The sequence below is a fragment of the Petaurus breviceps genome, unplaced genomic scaffold (genome assembly GCF_028583685.1).
Source record: "Petaurus breviceps papuanus isolate PSGF00001 unplaced genomic scaffold, PetGlider_PUasm1.0 77, whole genome shotgun sequence".
Lineage (NCBI taxonomy): Eukaryota > Metazoa > Chordata > Mammalia > Diprotodontia > Petauridae > Petaurus > Petaurus breviceps.
In genome coordinates, this window is record NW_027186492.1 from 11,753,757 (window position 1) to 11,772,727 (window position 18,971).

Below are 18,971 nucleotides of genomic sequence, written 5' to 3' on the forward strand. Positions count from 1 at the left end.
CTTATCTAAGGGATTTCACAAGACAAAAATATAAACATAGGAAAAACATTTAGAAAAACAGAGCATAGTTGTTGAATTGATGATGGACATAGAATGTTCCACATATATCCCTAATTCTTGAGGTGATTGCCATAAAAAAAAATCACAAAAAAAACTAACAAAGATGGAACCCAGGGCTAAATGGACTCCAAGCCTGACCCACAATGTTCTTTTCTCAGCAATGAGTCAACTTTTTTCCCTAGTATTTTTGATTCACTAAGTAACAGACATGAAATCGACAGAGTTAAAAAATTATGTTTATTCTCTGAATTGAAACATAATATGTCATTTAGAGAGTACATATTACTCTACTAAAATCCCTAAAAATATTGATTATCATTAAAGAGTTACTTCCACAGCTAATGGGAGTAGGAGTCCTATATATGCAAAATCATCATATCTGTTCTATAGGAAGGAAAGGAAGAGGGGAAATGTCTTGACCTGAATAAATCATGTTGTTATTCTTTTAAAGAGATATTTAATGTCAGCAGCAAAAAACAATTTAAAATAGTATTTACCATGTATCTGTTTACACCTCTGTGAAGGGTAATCACTTCTGATTTAGGTTGACTCTTGTGATGACTATAGGCAGTAGTGTTCAGGTAAATGTTTAACAACAGGCTTGCTGAAAAAACTAGGACACCCTTTTAAATTTAATCTTTATTCTTAACATTTTCTCCATCACTTGCACAAAAGGCCAGTCAACCAACAAAATGACCAATCAAGTTCAGATCTGTAGTGTTGGCTTATTCTTAGGGTATAAATATTCCCTATGAAAATTTAGCAATAATTTCTTCAGTTTGAGCTGGCTCCAATATCACCCTAAAAGTCTATACATGTCAGCACGTGAAAATACTGATTCCTCCTAGATCTCAACTGTGAAATACAAATGAAATACAAATATTGACATGAATTTAAATACATTTGATTCACTTATGAGCACTAATTGATTTAATTTTAGTGCAACTCTCTTAAGACAAATGATTAGACTTAATGATACCAATATTAATAAGACCCTAAGTTTCTCATTTACTGATTGTTCTTCCCTCCCACAAATAGTTATGACATGCTCCAGATGTGAGCAAATCCACAGAGACAGTAAGAACATCAAATGATTATCATCACCATAAGGATTTTTTAAAGTGCCTTTTAGCATTCTGAGGCACTTAAAAAAAAAGTACCAAAGACATTTCATGGCTCAGAGCCTCGTCATTAGTGCATACTAAATAAGCAAAAATATATTCAGCAAGATGATAAATGGATCCTTAAATATCTTTATTTGTGCCCAATCTGGCATTATTTTGATGTATTCTAACAACTAACATATCCTAAGATGCACAGGTCTGATTTTATAATTGCCTAAGGTTTTTGTTTTGCTTTTTAAAAAAAGAGAGAATTCTAAAAATAGAGTGCTGTCAATATGGTTTGAATTTCAGGAAAGAGCACTCCCACCTGCTCCCTGAGCTCTGTTCCCTACTAAAAGCTCCCTCCCTGGTTCCAATGTACACTTAGACTGTCTCATGGGAAGGTCAACAGCTACAGATATCCCCAGTTAGAGGACACTTTACCTCAAAGTCAGGATAGTCACGGTCAGATGCCCTGTTGAGAAGGCACTTGAGTCATCGGGCCAAACAAATTCATTTTTTCAAGTCAGGGCTTTGTTTTATTTCTCATTAGAACATTTTAATGGCAGGGACAAAGCTGACAATCGTTGCTTTTGCTTTTATTCTCCCCTTCTGATGATTTTATCAGAGAATCAGAGATTCTTTCAGAAACCTATCCCCTCTATCAAACTGAGAGAGAAAGCTAAGGATTTGTGGCTTAAAAGGATGGGAGATGTAGTTCCTTAAGGAAACCTAAATTTACTTAAGAATTGTCAAAAAGAATAGGCAATATGTGGATCAATACATATTTCAATTGACCTGTGAAGACCTCAGAACCCTAAAAGCCTGTACTTTGGAAAGGGATATTCAGAATTGCTCAGGCAATATTACACATTTTAATAAAGTCATTTAAAATCTCCCAAGTTCATCTAGTATATTAACCACTGGGTACAAGGGTTTTTTGCATAAGGAATAATTAAGCTATCAAGAATTTTGAAAGCTCATTAGTACTTAGAGCAAAATCAATGCAAAGATGGGGGGAAAACCCTAAAATGCATTTTCTAAACATAGACTATACTCCCAAATTAAAATTATAAATACATATTTATTTACACTGCAGGAGGTTTCCTCTTTTGTAGGCTATAAGGTAGAATGGCATTCTGATTCACCTTTGGAGGTCTTTACTTTCATCCCATTCTAGAGTGTGGTCTGTTTTGTTTACCCTATTCCCCTTTGTAATAAAGAAAAAGAGCCAACCAGACAGGGAAAGAGAAAGGGAGCAGGGTGTGGACTCCTTTTTTTCCTACCTCAAACCCCACAGGGGAGCAGACTTCATCTGCCCACATGTTTAAATCAAGCAGTCTCTATTCACTAGACCCTAGGGGTTCTAATGCCCATTCAGATTTGGAGCAAACTATAGAGGCAGGGGAAGAATATAATGGCCCCCATATCACTGTGAATTTGGAGATATGATATTTTTATCGTTGTTTGAAGTGCTGGGGACACATTTATAGTGCTTTGCACAATATAGGCCCTTAATAAATGGAATCTGAATAAATGGCTGTGCTAAAGGCAGCTCGTATCTTCTCTTTCCTGATGTGTCCTTGTCTCCCCCGTCACTGCCATCAGGTACGTTGGAGCCTCGTAATCAGGAAACAGAGCATACATTGCTGTTTAGGCATAAAGAGCTTTAGAAATAGATAGTAATAACAATAATAATAACAGCTTATTCTTATGTAGCCCTTTAAAGAACCCCAGGGAAATAATGCACCAGTGATATGAACATATAATTGTTCAGCTGTGAACATATAAATTGCTCACTTATGAACATTATCCAAACAATACCAAGCAGAGCAAAGAACCAGTAGGAAAAAAAAGTAAAGATATGTATATTGTATTCTTTAACGTGAACGAGATAATTCTACCAGAATGCCCTCTAGCCCAATTTGTTCTCATTGATTGTAAAAATCTAGTGTTTTAAAGAAATCGCACTGATGCTACTTTGTTATTCACCAAATTAATAAAAACCAGGATATCTTTAGCATAGCTTTTCTGATCGTATCTTACGTTCCAGCTAGTTGTTTCTAAGTTCTGTCCTTTTTACAGTAATCTCCCTTTCAGGCAAACCTCAAAGCCTCTCCCACATGAATTTCATGGAACAGCTATACAATTATCTGAAACAACCTTCCTTTTCTCTCTGACTGCTCACTTCCTTGGAAAGTAAAGGCACCGCGCTATCACTGCATGAGCTGTTTTCTATTAACCCCCTTCCTCCCTGCCTCCCCCCCCCCTCTACACACACTGGGTTGTCTCTCAGAGAATGACTCAACAACCTGACTTTTAAAAGGGACCAGACAGGCTATTAACTCTTTTGATAAAAGAGTTAATCATTTAGCTTAACTATTATTAGTTAGCTACAAACAGACTTCTTAATGGGTGCCTGTGTCCCCTTTGACTGGAAAGAGGGAAAACGAAGGGTATTTGAGTTGAAAATAAGTTCTATATGGTTTTTGTTTTGTTGGTGTTTTTTCTAGAGTTCTAGCAGAAGCAACAGTGTGGAGTCGAGAGCCTCAAAAAGTGATCCATGGAACGGATTGTTGTAAAATGTGGTGAGAGGTTTAGAACCCTGAACTGAGGGGAAAAAAAAACTGGGTCTATAAGTGAAGTCAAGAAAGAGGAAAGATCCCAAGATGAGTTGATAATGGTGTGAGTAGTCAATCCTTTAGAAAAGTTTTTCAAGTAAGGACAGGAAAAAAAGGAAATTGGTGGGAATCCCAAATAAACTAATAAATGTTTGAGACTGAGTAGAATATATGTGTCCCACTACCCCTATCCCCAAAATGAAGGGCTAGTCATGAAATTTATGTAGGCAGATTTCAAGGGATATCTACTGAACTGGGATTTAGATGATTGCAAGGAGAGACATTTTGACCTGAAACCATAAATATATACCAAGGCTTGGCCATAAAGAACAGGTTGTGCTTACAGGAAAAGAGGAAGTAAAAGAGCTCAGTCCAGAGCTGAGAATGGAGTACTAACAAGGAAAAAAAATACCATAAAAGTCTGGAATAGAGTTAGAAGGGAGTCTACTGATTAGAAGAAGGAGGGAGAAAGAAAAAGGGGGAAGAGGAAAGGGAAAGATGCAGAGACACAGAGACAGTAGAGGGGAAAGAGGGAGAGAAGAGGGGAGGGAGAAAGAGACAGAGAGAGAGGGAGAGAGATTAGAAGAGATTCAACAAATATTTATTAAGAGCCTAATAGTAAAGAGATTACTGTGGATATAAAGATCCATAAAATATGGTCCCAACCCTCAGTGACTTTATAACACCCACCAAAAAAAGATAATGCAAAATACACCAAGCTAAATATGTCAAAGGGAGAGAGCATAATAGAGGAGGTGAATGAAGAGCTGAATTTGGACTCAGAAAGATGTGGGTTCAAGTTCTACCTTTGACACATACTGACTGGTGACCAGGGGAAAATCACTTAACTTCTCATTGTCACTTAATGTTCTTATTTTCATAGCATCTCTCCAAGATACTAAGTTGCCAGTTGGTTTTGGTAGAGGGAGTTTCCATACTGGAAGATGACACCAATGATAACATGGGTCCAGATTTTAAGAAGAGAAAAGTACAAGTGAAAGGTTATTTGAGGTCCAAGAAACCAAAGATAATTCCTAGGGAAACCTTCTGCATCTCAAAGGATGGGTAGAAATGTAATTGTCATAAATGGCCACAATGTTCAAAGGATAGGAAAAAGCACAATCAAATTCATAGAGAGGGAAAGCACAGAAATATCCAAATCAGCTCAGCTAAAAGATAAAATGTGTGAAGTGGGAAATTGTGGATGACAATTTTACAAAGCAATAAGGAGGACCTTGAATACCAGGCTGTGTAGTTTAAACATTTTCCTATACTTTAGAAAATGACTGAAGGGTTTTGATCAAAGTAAGGATGCAACATTTATACAATGCACAGACCAAGGACCGGGATGGGCCAGAAAACCCTGGAAAGAACATAATTTCCACTGGTCCTTCTCCGTCCCCTCCCCCTTAGAAAGGCCACCCCAGGGTACACTAGTACCCCTAACCTATGCTCCAGGCATGCCTATCATAGGTATAACTGAAATTTATATGTTTATATGCTTCATATATATTATATATTTGTAAATTGTATAAACACATCTACAATGTGTACATGGTTCCTTAGAGTCTACAAAAATCTTTACATAGATCTTAAACTTTTTCCAATTGGGACCCCTTTCTGCTTTTTGGCAGCTTTTTGTTAGCATTTCGTGGTCTGAGGGCATGCCCAGTGCAAAGTGAAAATACCTTGTGCTCAGAACCAAGGCTGTAATGAAGCTGCATGACGCAACATGGGCACACGCTGCCAGAAACACCTCGAATTCATTACAATCTGATTTTTAATTAGTTTTTGGTCGTTGTGTTCAGAAACCTTTTACTGCTGCGAAATTTTTTGCAACCCCATAGGATTGTGACCCACAGTTTAAGAAGTGCTAAATCTAGGGGTGGCCAGGTTGCACAGCAAGTAAGAGCACCGGCCCCAGTGTCAGGACGACCTGGGGATCGAATCCCGCGCTCAGACACTTAGCACCCACACAGAAACACCTGGCTGTGTAACATTGAGCAAGTTACTTAACCCCAATTGCTTTTTTTAAAAAGTGCTAAATCTCATTGGAGCCCCCAAATCTATGCTACAAAGTCATGATGACAGATATTTTTATTATTGCTGTTTTATAGATGAGGTCCGGAGAAGTTACACGATTTACCTATGTTCACATAACTTCTCAGTATCAAAGGCAGGATCTGAATCCAGAACTTTATTCACTCTGTCTCAAGAGCATCTCAATGTATAAAGAAGATTAGTCTGACAAGAGTCTATAGAGTGACTTTACAGGTAGAGATAATGGAGGGGAGAGGAGAGACTGGAAAAGAGGATTTTTTTTTTGCTTTTTGGAGGGGGCAGGGCAGGGCAATTGGGGTTAAGTGACTTGCCCAAGGTCACACGGCTAGTTTTTTGTGTTAAGTGTCTGAGGCCGAATTTGAACTCAGATGTTCCTGACTCCAGGGCCAGTGCTCCACCTAGCTGCCCCAATAGAGGATTTTTTTTTAATTGAGACTTGTATTAAGCACGTGGTGGTTGAATTAAAGAGAGAAATAAATATAAGATGCTCTGCAGAGATGGAATAGCTGGGTTCGAGAACAGACTGGTTGGGAGTGAAGAGAAAGGAGAAAGAGTCTGAGATTACTCAAAGGTTTGAGTTGTTCAGTAAGTTGGTACAGAGTGACACACTTGAAGTCAGAGGAAACCCAAGTCACTTAACTTCTCCCAGACTCAGTTTTCTCATCTGTGAAATGGGGATAAGAGCATATAAGACCATCTATCTCCTATAACTGTTATGAGAATCAAATGAGATAACACATGTGAAGTGTCTTATAAACTTTAAAGAGTTATATAAATGCTAGCCATTATTATTGCTGTCCCACTGATAGCCATAGCCAAGGAGGATTAGGTTTTGAGGGAAAGAAAAGATGCTCCATTTTTGGCCACGTTGAGTTTGAGGTGTTAGCAGGACACCTACATGGAGGTGTTCAGTAGGTCATTGGGAATATAAGGTGGAAATTGGATTCAAACAGAGAAATCAGGGCTGGAGGTTTAAGTTTAGGTGGGGAGGGGGGGTGATGATTGCAGTTGTGGACATGAATGAAATTGCCAATGAAGAATGAGGAGAGGGAAGGGCCAGAAACAGAAGGGCCTGAAGTTAGGAAGAGGAAGTAAAACCAGCGAAGGAGACAGAAAAGACAGAGCTGGAGAAATTGGACAGTATATTGAGCAGGACATTGACAATGGAGCTAAAAGATTTCTCTTTGAGTTCCAGCCTCTACTGCTTCTTAGTAATGTGGCTCTGGGTTCCAACCTTGTCTTTCTCATTTGTAAAATGACGGAAATAATGATTACACTGTCACATAAGGTTGTTAGTAAGGAAAGCATATTGTAAGCTTTGAAATATTATATAAATGTGCATTATTTATTATTAGAAGGCAGTAAGGTGGTGCACTGGGCCTGGAAAGAAGTTTGTCTTTCTGAGTACAAATCTGTCCTTAGACACTTACTAGCTATGTGACCCTGGACAAGTCACTTAACTTGACCTGTATGCCTCAGTTCCCTCATTGGTAAGATGAGCAGGGGAAGGAAATGACAAACTACTCTAGTATCTTTGCCAAGAAAATCACAAATTAGGTCATAAAGACTCAGACATGACTGAAAAACAATTGAGAAAAATAAAAAAAATATATTGTTAAAGATAGGAGGCAATGGGGTGGCTAGGTGGTGCAGTGAATAGAGCACTGGTCTTGGAGTCAGGAGGACCTGAGTTCAAATCCAGCCTCAGACACTTAACACAAAAACTAGCTGTGTGACCTTGGGTAAGTCACCTAACCCCAATTGCCCTCCAAAAAGCAAAAATAAAAACAAATAAACAAACAAAAAAGATAGGAGGAGGGTAAATGTGACTCAGGGCAAGTCCCTGAACCTCTCAGTACCTCCAGACAATTCTCTAAGGCTGTAAATTGCACATTTGATAGAAGGAATTTCCTCACTAATATTGGAGATACCAGTGTTACAAAACCCAAAAAAGAAAAAAATATATTGAGAACAAGCAGGTTTTCAACAATGTCAAATGTTACAAAGAAGCAAAGGAGAACAGTAAGTGGATTAATGTTTTAAGCCAGTATTAACCCAACACGATTTAAGTGACATTATGTATGTATACGTTAAGTGAATGTAACACAGGTTTTTGGCCCAAACTGGAGCATTTTGTATAAAACTCCACTAATTGGTGAAGAGAATGATGATGTGAAGCTCCAGGCCTTCCTGAGGGTCTGAGTAGATGCAAGAGACATTCTTCAGTCCTTTGGGAGATACATACATGTTTCTAGGCTTTCTTTAGGACTGACCCCAGAGAGGAAAAGTCAGTTTCTTCAATGTATCCTTGCCTGATTTCCAGCTGGCCTCCCTAGAGACTTTGGGGTATTTCCCCTTGGGTGACATTGAAACCTCTCTTTTGGTTGAGCTAAGATATTTCACTTTCAGAGAAAGAACTTGTCCATTCCATTTGTCTTCTGGTATATTCTAGCCTATATAACTTCTCTGACTTCTGTTTGCAATTAGCTTAGATAAATGGACTTGACTCATGGTTCACTATTATGATGGTCTTTTGTGTGACTTGCATTGGTGGGAGGGACTGAGCTGGTGACCGTTTACCTTTCTAACCACCCTCAAGACATAGTGACCAGGGACGCTAGCAACTTTTTATTCTGAATCAACTATGTTCCTAAAGACTAGCATTATTTAGGAGGGCAAATAGATATAATTCTAGTCCTGTACCCCCTCTCTCTGAGAACAGAGTAACTAGCTTTGTGATCCCTTCTCCCATTTCCTTCAACGCAGGGATCAAACTCTTCCTTGAGATCAAGTGAGCAAGATTCAAGCTGTATCTATTAAGGTCTCCTTACTTATTTTTTTTATTACTGAGTTTTGAAATGTTGATTAAAATATGTAGGTGAATGTTCATACCATACAGGAGTGGATACTGGGAAATTCAAAAGTTCAGGGTTATCATCTATCTTTTCTCTCACCATCCATATCCGATCAAATGCCAAATCTTAGGGATTCTGTTCCCACAGTTTCTCTCACATCAGCCCCCTCCTTATTATTTATTCTGCTGCCACCATCACTCCCCCCACCCCAAACCCCACCTCACATATTCAATCCCTGCTGTTTATTTTCTGGGCTATAGCCTCCTACCTGGTCTCCCATCACTTTCTGACTTTCAGTCTGTCTTTCATACTCAAGACAAAGTGTTAAAAGAAAATTTAGGAGAGGGAAAGTTTTCTTTCATTTGGGAGACTAAAGGAAAATTTTATGAAGATTAGAAGTAATATTTTAATAGGCATAGGTAAGAAGGGAGTGTATTCCAGGTATGAGTAAGTGGGGGTAAAGGGGAAAGTGCCCCTAAAATAAACTTCCTAAGGTGCTTCTGACCATGTATAAGATATAAACTTTTAAGCTAACTATTTAAGGCCTTTCATCATCTGGCCTAGCCTGCCTCTCCAATCTTAAGTTCACATTACTTTCTTTCATTTATTCTTTATTTCATTATGTAAAAGGGTTTAGAATACCTTCCATGTATGACTGAGCACATGCTCCATAGAATGTCCCCCAACCTAACCCCCAAGACAAACAAATGAAGGTTTTGATTTCATGACCCATTCTTCCATATCCATGTATTTGGGCAGGCCATTCTCTGTAGGGAACACACTCCCTCTTCTTCTTTGCCTAATGATTATCTTCAATGAAGACGTATCTCCTCCAGATACCCTTATTCATTCCTTACAGCCAAGCATGGGAGGAAATCTTCCTAGACCTCTTTGTTTATTTCTCTTTTGCCCTTAACACAGCCTGTCTTGTATAACACTTACTTGTGTACACATAATATCCATTCTATTATGTGGTAAACTCTTTGAGGGTAGGAGCTGTTATTTTTCATCTTCAGGTTCCTTGTGCCTAGCATAGTGCTTCTGATATAACTAGTATTAGTAAATATTTACTGGATCTCTAAAGAACAAGAAGGGGAGAAGGGTTTTAGGGACAAGACCTTTGGAGTTTTGGCCTTTGGATGGAAAAAGACAGAGAGAGACAGAGAGACACAGACAGAGAGGAGGAAGAAGAAAAGGAAGGAGGAGAAGGGTGAGGGAGAAGAGAGCCTTAAAGAGTTCCCTACACTACTGAGAGTTGTGATGCCCTACAAATGTATGTCAAAGGTGGGATTAGAATGCAGGATTTCCTGACTCTGAGGTCAGCTCTCTCTCCAAAGGTCACAAATAAAAAACCTTTGAGAGAGGTTTTTGATTTGAGGGATGCTGTTTACACAAGCCAAAAAACAAAAATTTGCTTTCTGATCTGAGGTGAGTCCTCTACATCCTCTGTACTAAAAAGTTTGTTTCTGGTTTTCTCAGTTAAGGAGAAAGAATTCCATCCAACGATGTGATGTGAAGGGTCATGTTCCTGGCTCATAGTAAGAAGACAGATAAGATCAGAGAAAAGAATAGGAATTAGACATCATCAGAGGCAGGAGATTTTTGATGTTGTTTTTGTTTTGTTTTTTCTCTATTCCAGAAAACCATCACTACACCTTTCTGTCACTCCCTCAAATACTTCATATGTCCAACTTGTACTCCTAAAGTTGGATGAGCTGCTTTGGGCCTTGCTTTGGGTTCTTTGGGCAACAGATCATTGCTCAGAGGTAAAAGATGTCTCATCTGATGAACAGGTCAGGAGTCAACAATACTGCTTTAGGAGAGTCAACCAGGGACAGCCCAGCCATGTTAACTAAAATTGGATGACTTCAAGGTAGAGTCTCATGGAGCTCAATTTGGCATGGGTTTAAAATTTAGCACATAGGTTGGAATTGCATATTTCACTAAAAGAGACATGAACTGTATGCCTCATAATTTCAAGCTACTGGTAGCAATAAGCTCACAGTCAAAGAAGAAAAGATTTCATCTCTTCCCCAGCAAGAAATGTTGACAACCCAGCAATACCACTTCTAGAACTATATCCCAAAGAGATCATAAAAATGGGAAAAGGACCCACATGTACAAAATATTAATAGCAGCTCTTTTGTGGTGGCCAAGAACTGGAAATGGAGGGGATGCTCATCAATTGGGGAATGGCTAAACAAGTTGTGGTATATGAGTGTAAATGGAATACTACTGTGCTAAAAGAAATGATGAACAGGCAAACTTCAGAGAAACCTGGAAAGACTTATATGAACTGATGCTGAGTGAGGGGAGCAAAAACCTGGAGAACATTATACACAGTAACAGCCATAGTGTACAAGGACTGATTTTGAAAGACTGAGCCCTTCTCAGCAATACAAAGACCTTAAACAATTCCAAAGGACACACAATGGAAAATGCCAGTCACATTCAGAGAAAGAACTATGGAGTCAGAATGCAGAACAAAGCAGACAATTTTCTTTTTTGTTTGGTTTTATTTTGTTGGGTTTTTTTTCTTTCTCATGGTTTTTCCCATTCATTATAATTCTTCTATGCAACATGACTAATATGAAAATATGTTTAATAGGAATGTATGTGCAGAGCCCATATCAGATTGCAAGCCGTCTTGGGGAAGGAAGGGGAGAAAATTAAAAACTTATGGAAGTGAATGTTGAAAACTAAAAATAAATAATTTAATAAAGAAAAAAAGAAATGTTGGCAATAAATTTTCAAGGTTTACTAGATTCCTTCAGGTTCAAAAGTAATTTACCATTCTTGGTATACAAAAATGAATCCATTGATCTCTGTCATTAGTGGCTCAAATCCCTTAAGGTGATTTTCTGTGATGATCTATAAGTTCCAGACTATTAAAAAAATTATTCTCTGTAATCTTATTGACAATTGGTTTTATTCCAACATGCCTTCTTTCTCTCTCTTCCAGTCCTCCTTAGCACCAGAGGCACATGTTTTTTAAGCCAACCACTATGGTTCAAGAATAATGATAGCTAACATTTTTATAAAAACACTTTATAAATATTATCTCATTTTATCCTCACAACAGCCCTATGAGGTAAGTGTTATTATTATCTCCCACTTTAAACATGAGGAAATTGAGACTGAGAAATGTTGTGACTTGCCCAGGGTCACATAGCTCATGAGTGTGAGGCCACATTTGTATTCAGATCATCATGTCCTGGACCAAGTCTCTATCTATCCTACCATCTAACTGCCCAAACAGGCAAAACAGTGCAAAGCTTATGAGTACGCATGAAAACTGACCTCATTTACCTTGTTCCCATTAGCAGTGTGCTGTAACCAAGAATATACCCAGCCCCAGGTATCTTTTTCTTTTAACGGAGAACCATCTGCATGTTGGAATTCCTCTGCTGCTTAGAATCTCTAGCTTCCTTCAAAGCTCAGCTCAAGTAACACCTCCTGTAAAGAAACCTTTCCCTACAGTCACTAGTGACTCCCCAAATTATTTTGTATTTATTTTATGTTATTTATTTTTATATTTTGTATATACTTGTATACATATATACAAAAGTATATTTATACATAAACATATTTCTATATACATACATGTGTGTATATAGTGTATATATATACACATGCATACATAAATGATGGCATTACTGTGTATGTCTATATACATATATACATGAGTATAGGCATATATACACGAATAAGTGTGCATGTATATTAACACATACACATACATTCATAAATTTACATATGTGTGTGTTTTGTCCAAGTGGAATGAATACATGGTCCTTGACAGCAGGAATTGTTTTATTATTGCCTTTTGTACCTTCAGGGATGAGTACAGTGCTTGGCACATGGTAGATGTTTAATAAATGCTTATTTAATTTTCTGAAATTCTGATTTTTGTGATTCCAGATCATGAACAGCATAGTATACTAGAAAGGATGAAGTATTTACTATCAGAAGATCTATATGTGAACCTCAGCTCTGTTACCTGCTGCTTGTGTGACCCCCCCAAGCAAGTCTGCAACCCTCAGTTTCCTCATAAGCAAAATAAAGAGTTGAATTAGATGACGCCTATGGTCCCTTTCAACTCTAAATATAAATATGAAATATTTTTAATGTCATAAAGGACAAAGAGCTATATCATCATAGACTCTTAAGCCTGGAAGGAACCTGGGAGATCCTATCATCCAACTCCTTTATTTTACTCATGAGGAAATTGGTGGTCCAAGAGGTAGCTTTTTGACAATATCTAATGGTGAATCCCATTTAAAATGGAGAAGTGTCTTTTGCAAATAACCACCATTTGATTTATATTATATAAAACCAGATGGTCTTGCGTCATTTAAACTGAAGTTATCATTGTCGCTTTTTGTTATAATTGTACATGCAAGTAAAATGCTTTTTACTGAATTTAAAATTAACCTTCACTCATCAGGATCCCAATCTTGAGACAAACAAGTATAGAGAAAAAATAGATATCATACAAGATAGTATATTGATATACATGTTATCAACACGCAGAACTATAAAGCACTTGTTACACACTTAATAGGCACTGAACTAGGGGTTAGGGATACATATACAAGCAAGCAAAACAACCCCTGCCCTTTAATGGATGAAGATAAGGGAAGGAGGAGATAGAGGAGCTGTGGTTTGATTTGGAGATGGCAATTCCTCTGGGGATTTGGTTTCAGGCAAGATAAGGCCAAAGCACACCTATTAGAGTCAGACATCCCAGAAGCAGAGTCCAAGGCTCTGTACAGATAAGGAAGGTGAGTATGATATCACAAAACCAGGCAAAATCATAGGAAGATGGTGTTGTATTTATCTGCTGATGCACATATAATACAAAACCATTCCAGAATGAGAGAAATCAACTTACTAAGGGTTCCTGGGATTCAAAACGAACTACCATTCACCGGCTCTAGAATTTAAACAAAAACAAAGTGACTTTCCCTTCAATAACACAGCCCAAAATACTTTTCAGCAGAACTACCCATTTTAACCTGTTGTTACTAACTTTTTTTCCCTCTGTTTCCTTGGGAGCTGACTTCAGTAAAGCTGCCTCCTGAGAATCTCATCACTTTCCCATCAGACCTCTCCTCCTCCAGTCTTAGGCAAAAAGCTTGAGGGTTTCTTTCCTTCGGCCAAACCTTAACTGCCACCCCATTCAAACCCCCCCCCCAAAGAGTTTGGGAACTAGATTTTAAAATGTAAGTAATGCCAGAGACAATATCAGATTATCTGTGTATCTATTACTCTTATAAAAGAAAGATGCCAAGATTCCCATAGAGCAGGTTCAGAATGATACCAGGGGCAGAGACTGCAGGAGGTAAATAAGGAAGATGATGCAAAGAGGACTATCAGTTCATATTAGACACACAGCTTCCCAGAGGGGACATGAGATAATCATTCTGATAACTCTATCTAGGGTAAGCAAAATTTGAATTTTCTACTAAACAAGGGTTAACAGTCGATCCTTTATTGAACAGAAAGATTACTCCTCTTTCAACCCAAATCTCTGAAAAGAATTCTCACAGCTGAACAACCAGCTTCTTGGGGATAGAAGAAACCAGTACCCACTTCTTTTCCTTACAAGTGGCTTATAGACGAACAGAAACAACATAACAAATTCAAGGTTTAGAGAAAAGGGTAATTCTAGACTTGGGCACCTTAAGACCTGAGACCAAATCACAAATCTTTTTAAGTGATCTTTGGGCAAGTCCTTTCACCACTTTGCTTATCTGAACCTCAGTTCCTCATCTGTAAAATGAAAGTGTTGGATCAAATCAACTCCTTCCAGTTCTAATATTCTAAGAATCTAACTATAAATATCATATCTAAGGAACTAGAGCTGGGTTCAACAAATTTTAATCAGGCATGTTCTCGTGTGAACCCACCATCCATGCCAATTTCATTTAGTTTTTCCAAGTAACCCATATCCTAGTAAAAGATGTAAGGAAAGGCTAGCATTGTGATTCAAGACTCAGTTTTGGGAAACATACCTTATGGAGCAATACACACATTCATATTTCCCTATGATTAACAGCCTGTCAGGGCCTTTGGCTCACTCTTGGTGCAAAAGATGAAATTTCATTCCCACTAGTGGGTGATTATTTTATTAACTGTGTGGATCAGTGTGCAATGGGGTGGAGCAGGTATGATTTTGAAGGTCTAACATTTATCTATACTGGGTGGACAATTAAGATTTCACACACACAAACACACTCTCTCTGTCTCTGTGTCTCTGTCTCTGTCTCTCTCTGTCTCTGTCTCTCTGTCTCTCTCTCTGTCTCTCTCTCTCTCTGTCTCTCTCTCTCTCTGTCTCTCTCTGTCTCTCTCTGTGTGTGTCTCTCTCCCTCCCTCCCCTCCCTCCCTGCACAGGCAGCTAGCAATGCCTCATATCTCCCATATTGAAGGAGTGACCTCCTCCCAAGAACAGATCTGGGTCTTCTGAGACCCAGGAATGAACCAAGCCACATATACTCTACAAAAAGGTTTCTTAGCCATTCTGTCACGGACCCCTTTGGCAGCCTGGTATACCCTATGAACCCCTTCTCAAAATAATGTTTATTACATTCATAATTGAAGGAAATGATAAATTTCAATTACAGTTAGTGAATGTAAAGATGTAATATTTCCCATCCAATTTCATCTCTTCCCCCCTCTCCCTACCAAATCTAAAGCTCTATAGACCCCAGGTTAAGAACTCCTGCTCATCAAGCTCTTTGGTATTTTTAAAATCATCAGCAGAACTACATGAGTCCTAGAAAAGTTTCCAGGATGCAACAGTGTTGTAAAGGAGACAAATGCTTGTTTGCCCTTCTTTGGGGCTCTCCCCTTCTTTTCCTTCTCTTTCTCTTTTTCCTCCCCCTCCTCCCTCTCCCAGATACACACTCTCCACCCCTTGGGGATATATTAAAGCTTAAGCAACTGAAATAGCCCCAGCCCCAGTAATTAAAACAAGCCGCGGCAGGGTTACATAGGCTACCATCCTCCGCAAAGAAAACTGGGATCCCGATGGCCACTCCCATTAGGAGAGTTTTGTTCTCTGGGGGCAAAAGGAAGGCGCACAGCCCTAAGTGCCGAAGGAAATGTAAGCTCGGTTTGTTTGGGGGAAGGGGGAATCAGATGCTGAACCAGCCCGGAAGTACCTTTTTTTTTTTTTTTTTTTGCTAAGTAACTGCATCAGTCCACACCCATCAGTGCCCTTCCCCCACACTTAGCATTAGTCCTCACTTTTGCTATCACAGTCCTAGAAGAATCTGTTTTGTGCAACTTCCAGTAACTGTACAAATCATCGTGGGAAGGGAGTAGCTAAAACGACTCACTGATACACTTACTACCTTTGGTTACTCTATATTCCTTCCTAACACTGAAAATTATCAAGCAAAATCTATCCAAGCTACCAATATCCTGAGTAGCAAGCTTTTGGTTTGTTGTTTTTACCTTAATTTTCGCCACCATAATTCAGCCACTTTGGTAGACATCTGCCCTTCCCCCATTCCTATCTACCACTTCCCTCACCCCCCCCCCACCTCCCTTCCTTCTGTCCCCAGTCACCTTATCACTTCAGATCCTCCTCTGCTCACACCCAGCAATCCCAAAAGAGCTTTCGGCTCCCATCATACAGTATGAGAAAGCAAGAGATGAACAACTCACACTGCTGAGTGCTTGAAATGAAGCAAAATTGCACTGACCTCTGCCATATCTTATAGCTTTCGGATCACCAACATAAGCTTGACCATAATGGAAGTGGATCGATCATGCAAACTGATGGCTAAGGACTTTCTTAGTGCCAGATCAGGCCATCATGTTTTCCTTGGTGTAGGGGGAAAAAGCTTTGACTAGTTAGTTATTTTCTCCTCCTAAGTCTTACTAATTCTTTAAAAATACATCTCTCTGACAGAAGAGAGGCTTGGGGGATGCCATCCTATCTTTCTACAAGACTTTCTTCCAGTACAAACTAACAACTCTGCAGTCCTGAGCCAAAAGACCGACCACTCCCTAATTCCAAGTGCACATATTGATCACTTGAACTGACACATGCCTCCTCCTTTCTCCCCTTTCAGCAGCAATCAGCTCCACTGGGGAAATCCATTTCTATGTCCATTCCCCAAAACAAAGAGTGACACACTTCTGATTTTCTCGGTTCCCTTCAGATAAGAGTAACAACCACCACAACATTAAAATCAAGACTTCTGGAACCGAAACCCAGAGAAATAAAAAACCAAGAGCTGTTTTATCCAGAGTTGCAGAATTTGGGTGGGTTCTATCTGGGCCAGTCACATTCCAGAGAGATAGACATTTGCCACAAAAATTGAGGAAACTGGCACAATTCAGCATCCTGGACTTTGGTTAAGGTGAAGCAAGGGACACCATCACTTAAGACAAGCCATCCCAGGGCTTATACCTTTCCCTGAAATTGCCGCAGAGAAGAGACTGGTTTCCTTTCTCAGCTAAAAGTCATTCTGTAAATAATTTCTATAACATTTTTCAGAGTAACTTGAGCAGAAATGGCCCAAAATGAACAATATCATGAAAGTCTTTCAACTACTCTGAATGTCTATAAAGACAACTCTGAGAAACTACTTCGTGAACCACGATGCTTTTGCTGTCTTAACTCAAATTTGGTCTTCCTTATAAAAATAAAAAAGCAGTCTAGAATACTGTACAAGATCATATTTCACGTCAGTGCTGTGTGAAATGCTTATTCAGCACTGCTTCATTATAATGTGAGTGAAATAAGGGAAGTGAAACCCAGCCGAGGTAAATAATAAATTTCATGCTGCAAACCTTGGAATGTTTCTTAAGTCAGAAGAGCAAAGAACTTGTTAGTGAGTCAACATTTTAAAAAGAGATACGTATCTCTTATTCCATTCAAATACAGGGAAACACTTATTTCTAAGAATGTTTTACTGCCATAGTAAATTATCGTATACGTCTGAGCCAGTCTGAGGATACCAAAAATAACAGGCAGAGATGAAACAATAACAATTATAAATATTTTGGTTCATATGTGGCTCTTGTAGGCCTTTGTCTCAGCCTAGCTGCCTGAAAAACAGATTTAGGTAAAGCAGTCGCTTCCTTCCCAGTCCATTTTAAGCAGGCAGTCTTCCCATATCTCTGCCTTGGGAAAGAGAGGAACTAACCAACAAAACAGCCGTGCAATTAAGACACAGACATTTAACACTTACCATCTCCTGCTCTAACCATCCTCTTTTGATGTTTACGGCACATCTGTAGGATGCAATACTAGGAGATGCCTTGTTTGACCTGCTGCATGATGCTGTGACATCAGTTCAGATGATGCAGCTCATTATGGGAAAGACTGCTGTTGCCATGGCAACTGGGATGTGCTAGGAATCCTTACTGCATTTCCAGTGGAGCCTGAGACAATACGGAAGCTCTGTAAGAAACAGACGATGTGCAAGATTTAAACCAAAGGAAAAGAATTCCTCCTTGGACAAAAATCTATGGGTTTAAAGAGATTACCATAAGAGCACTCTGACCTCTGTGGTTTAGAAAAACGAAAGACCAAAAATTGTCTCATACGTTATTGTCACACTCATTAAAAGAAAAAAAAATCAATCTGGGACATGAAATTAGTGTTAAGAAAAGAAGAAAAACTCAATTGTAAAAAATGTTTTCTTGTTAAGAATTTTCATTGTGTCCTCTCACCCCCTCCCCAAATTATAATATATTACTTTTAACTCTTGAGAAGAATTGTTTTCTGGACTGCTTAAGCACCTTCAAAATAGGAAATGGTGAAGCGAAAAGGTGGGAAACAGGAAGTGGAATTTAAGCTGCTGAACAAATAATTCCAATGCTAAAGCAAATAGGTTCTTACTCTTAAAACGTAGGCAAGTCACTAGCCAATGAAAACCTCCCCTTATCATTTCTTGCTGTAGACCAACCTACAGTACCTTCTGCATGCAGAGTAGCCCTGGCTTTCATCTGACTGACGGGCACATAAATGAAGGTTTAGAAATCTCTAGGGACCATCCACTAGCTTGTTGGGGGGAGAGCAGGGAACCTTATGTTGGTTTTGTGACAAACCCTATCTAGTATAACCAAAATGATGAGACAGGAAGCAAAAGACCTTCTTCTGGGCCCAAACCTGATGTCTGGGACAAGTAGACCAAGACTATTAGAAATAACCTAGTATATGACATCTGTTCTCTCCTTTCTCTTCTATTGCTATCTTTCCATTCTCTCTCTCTCTCTCTCTCTCTCTCTCTCTCTCTCTCTCTCTCTCT

The 18,971-nt window shown here is 38.9% G+C and overlaps 1 protein-coding gene across 2 annotated transcripts in view; it reads right to left on the reverse strand.

Moving 5' to 3' along the window:
- AKAP6 (A-kinase anchoring protein 6) overlaps nucleotides 1–18,002 on the reverse strand; it is a 620,041-nt gene extending 602,039 nt beyond the window's left edge. The window contains exon 1 of one of the 2 annotated variants that reach the window (XM_069105978.1): nucleotides 17,910–18,002. The gene's annotated coding sequence lies outside the window, so the exon portion shown is untranslated. Of the gene's footprint in view, nucleotides 1–16,412; nucleotides 16,705–17,909 lie in introns of those variants that run through there. The other variant, XM_069105977.1, reaches the window with a different exon arrangement.
- Between the last annotated feature and the right edge of the window lie 969 nt (nucleotides 18,003–18,971).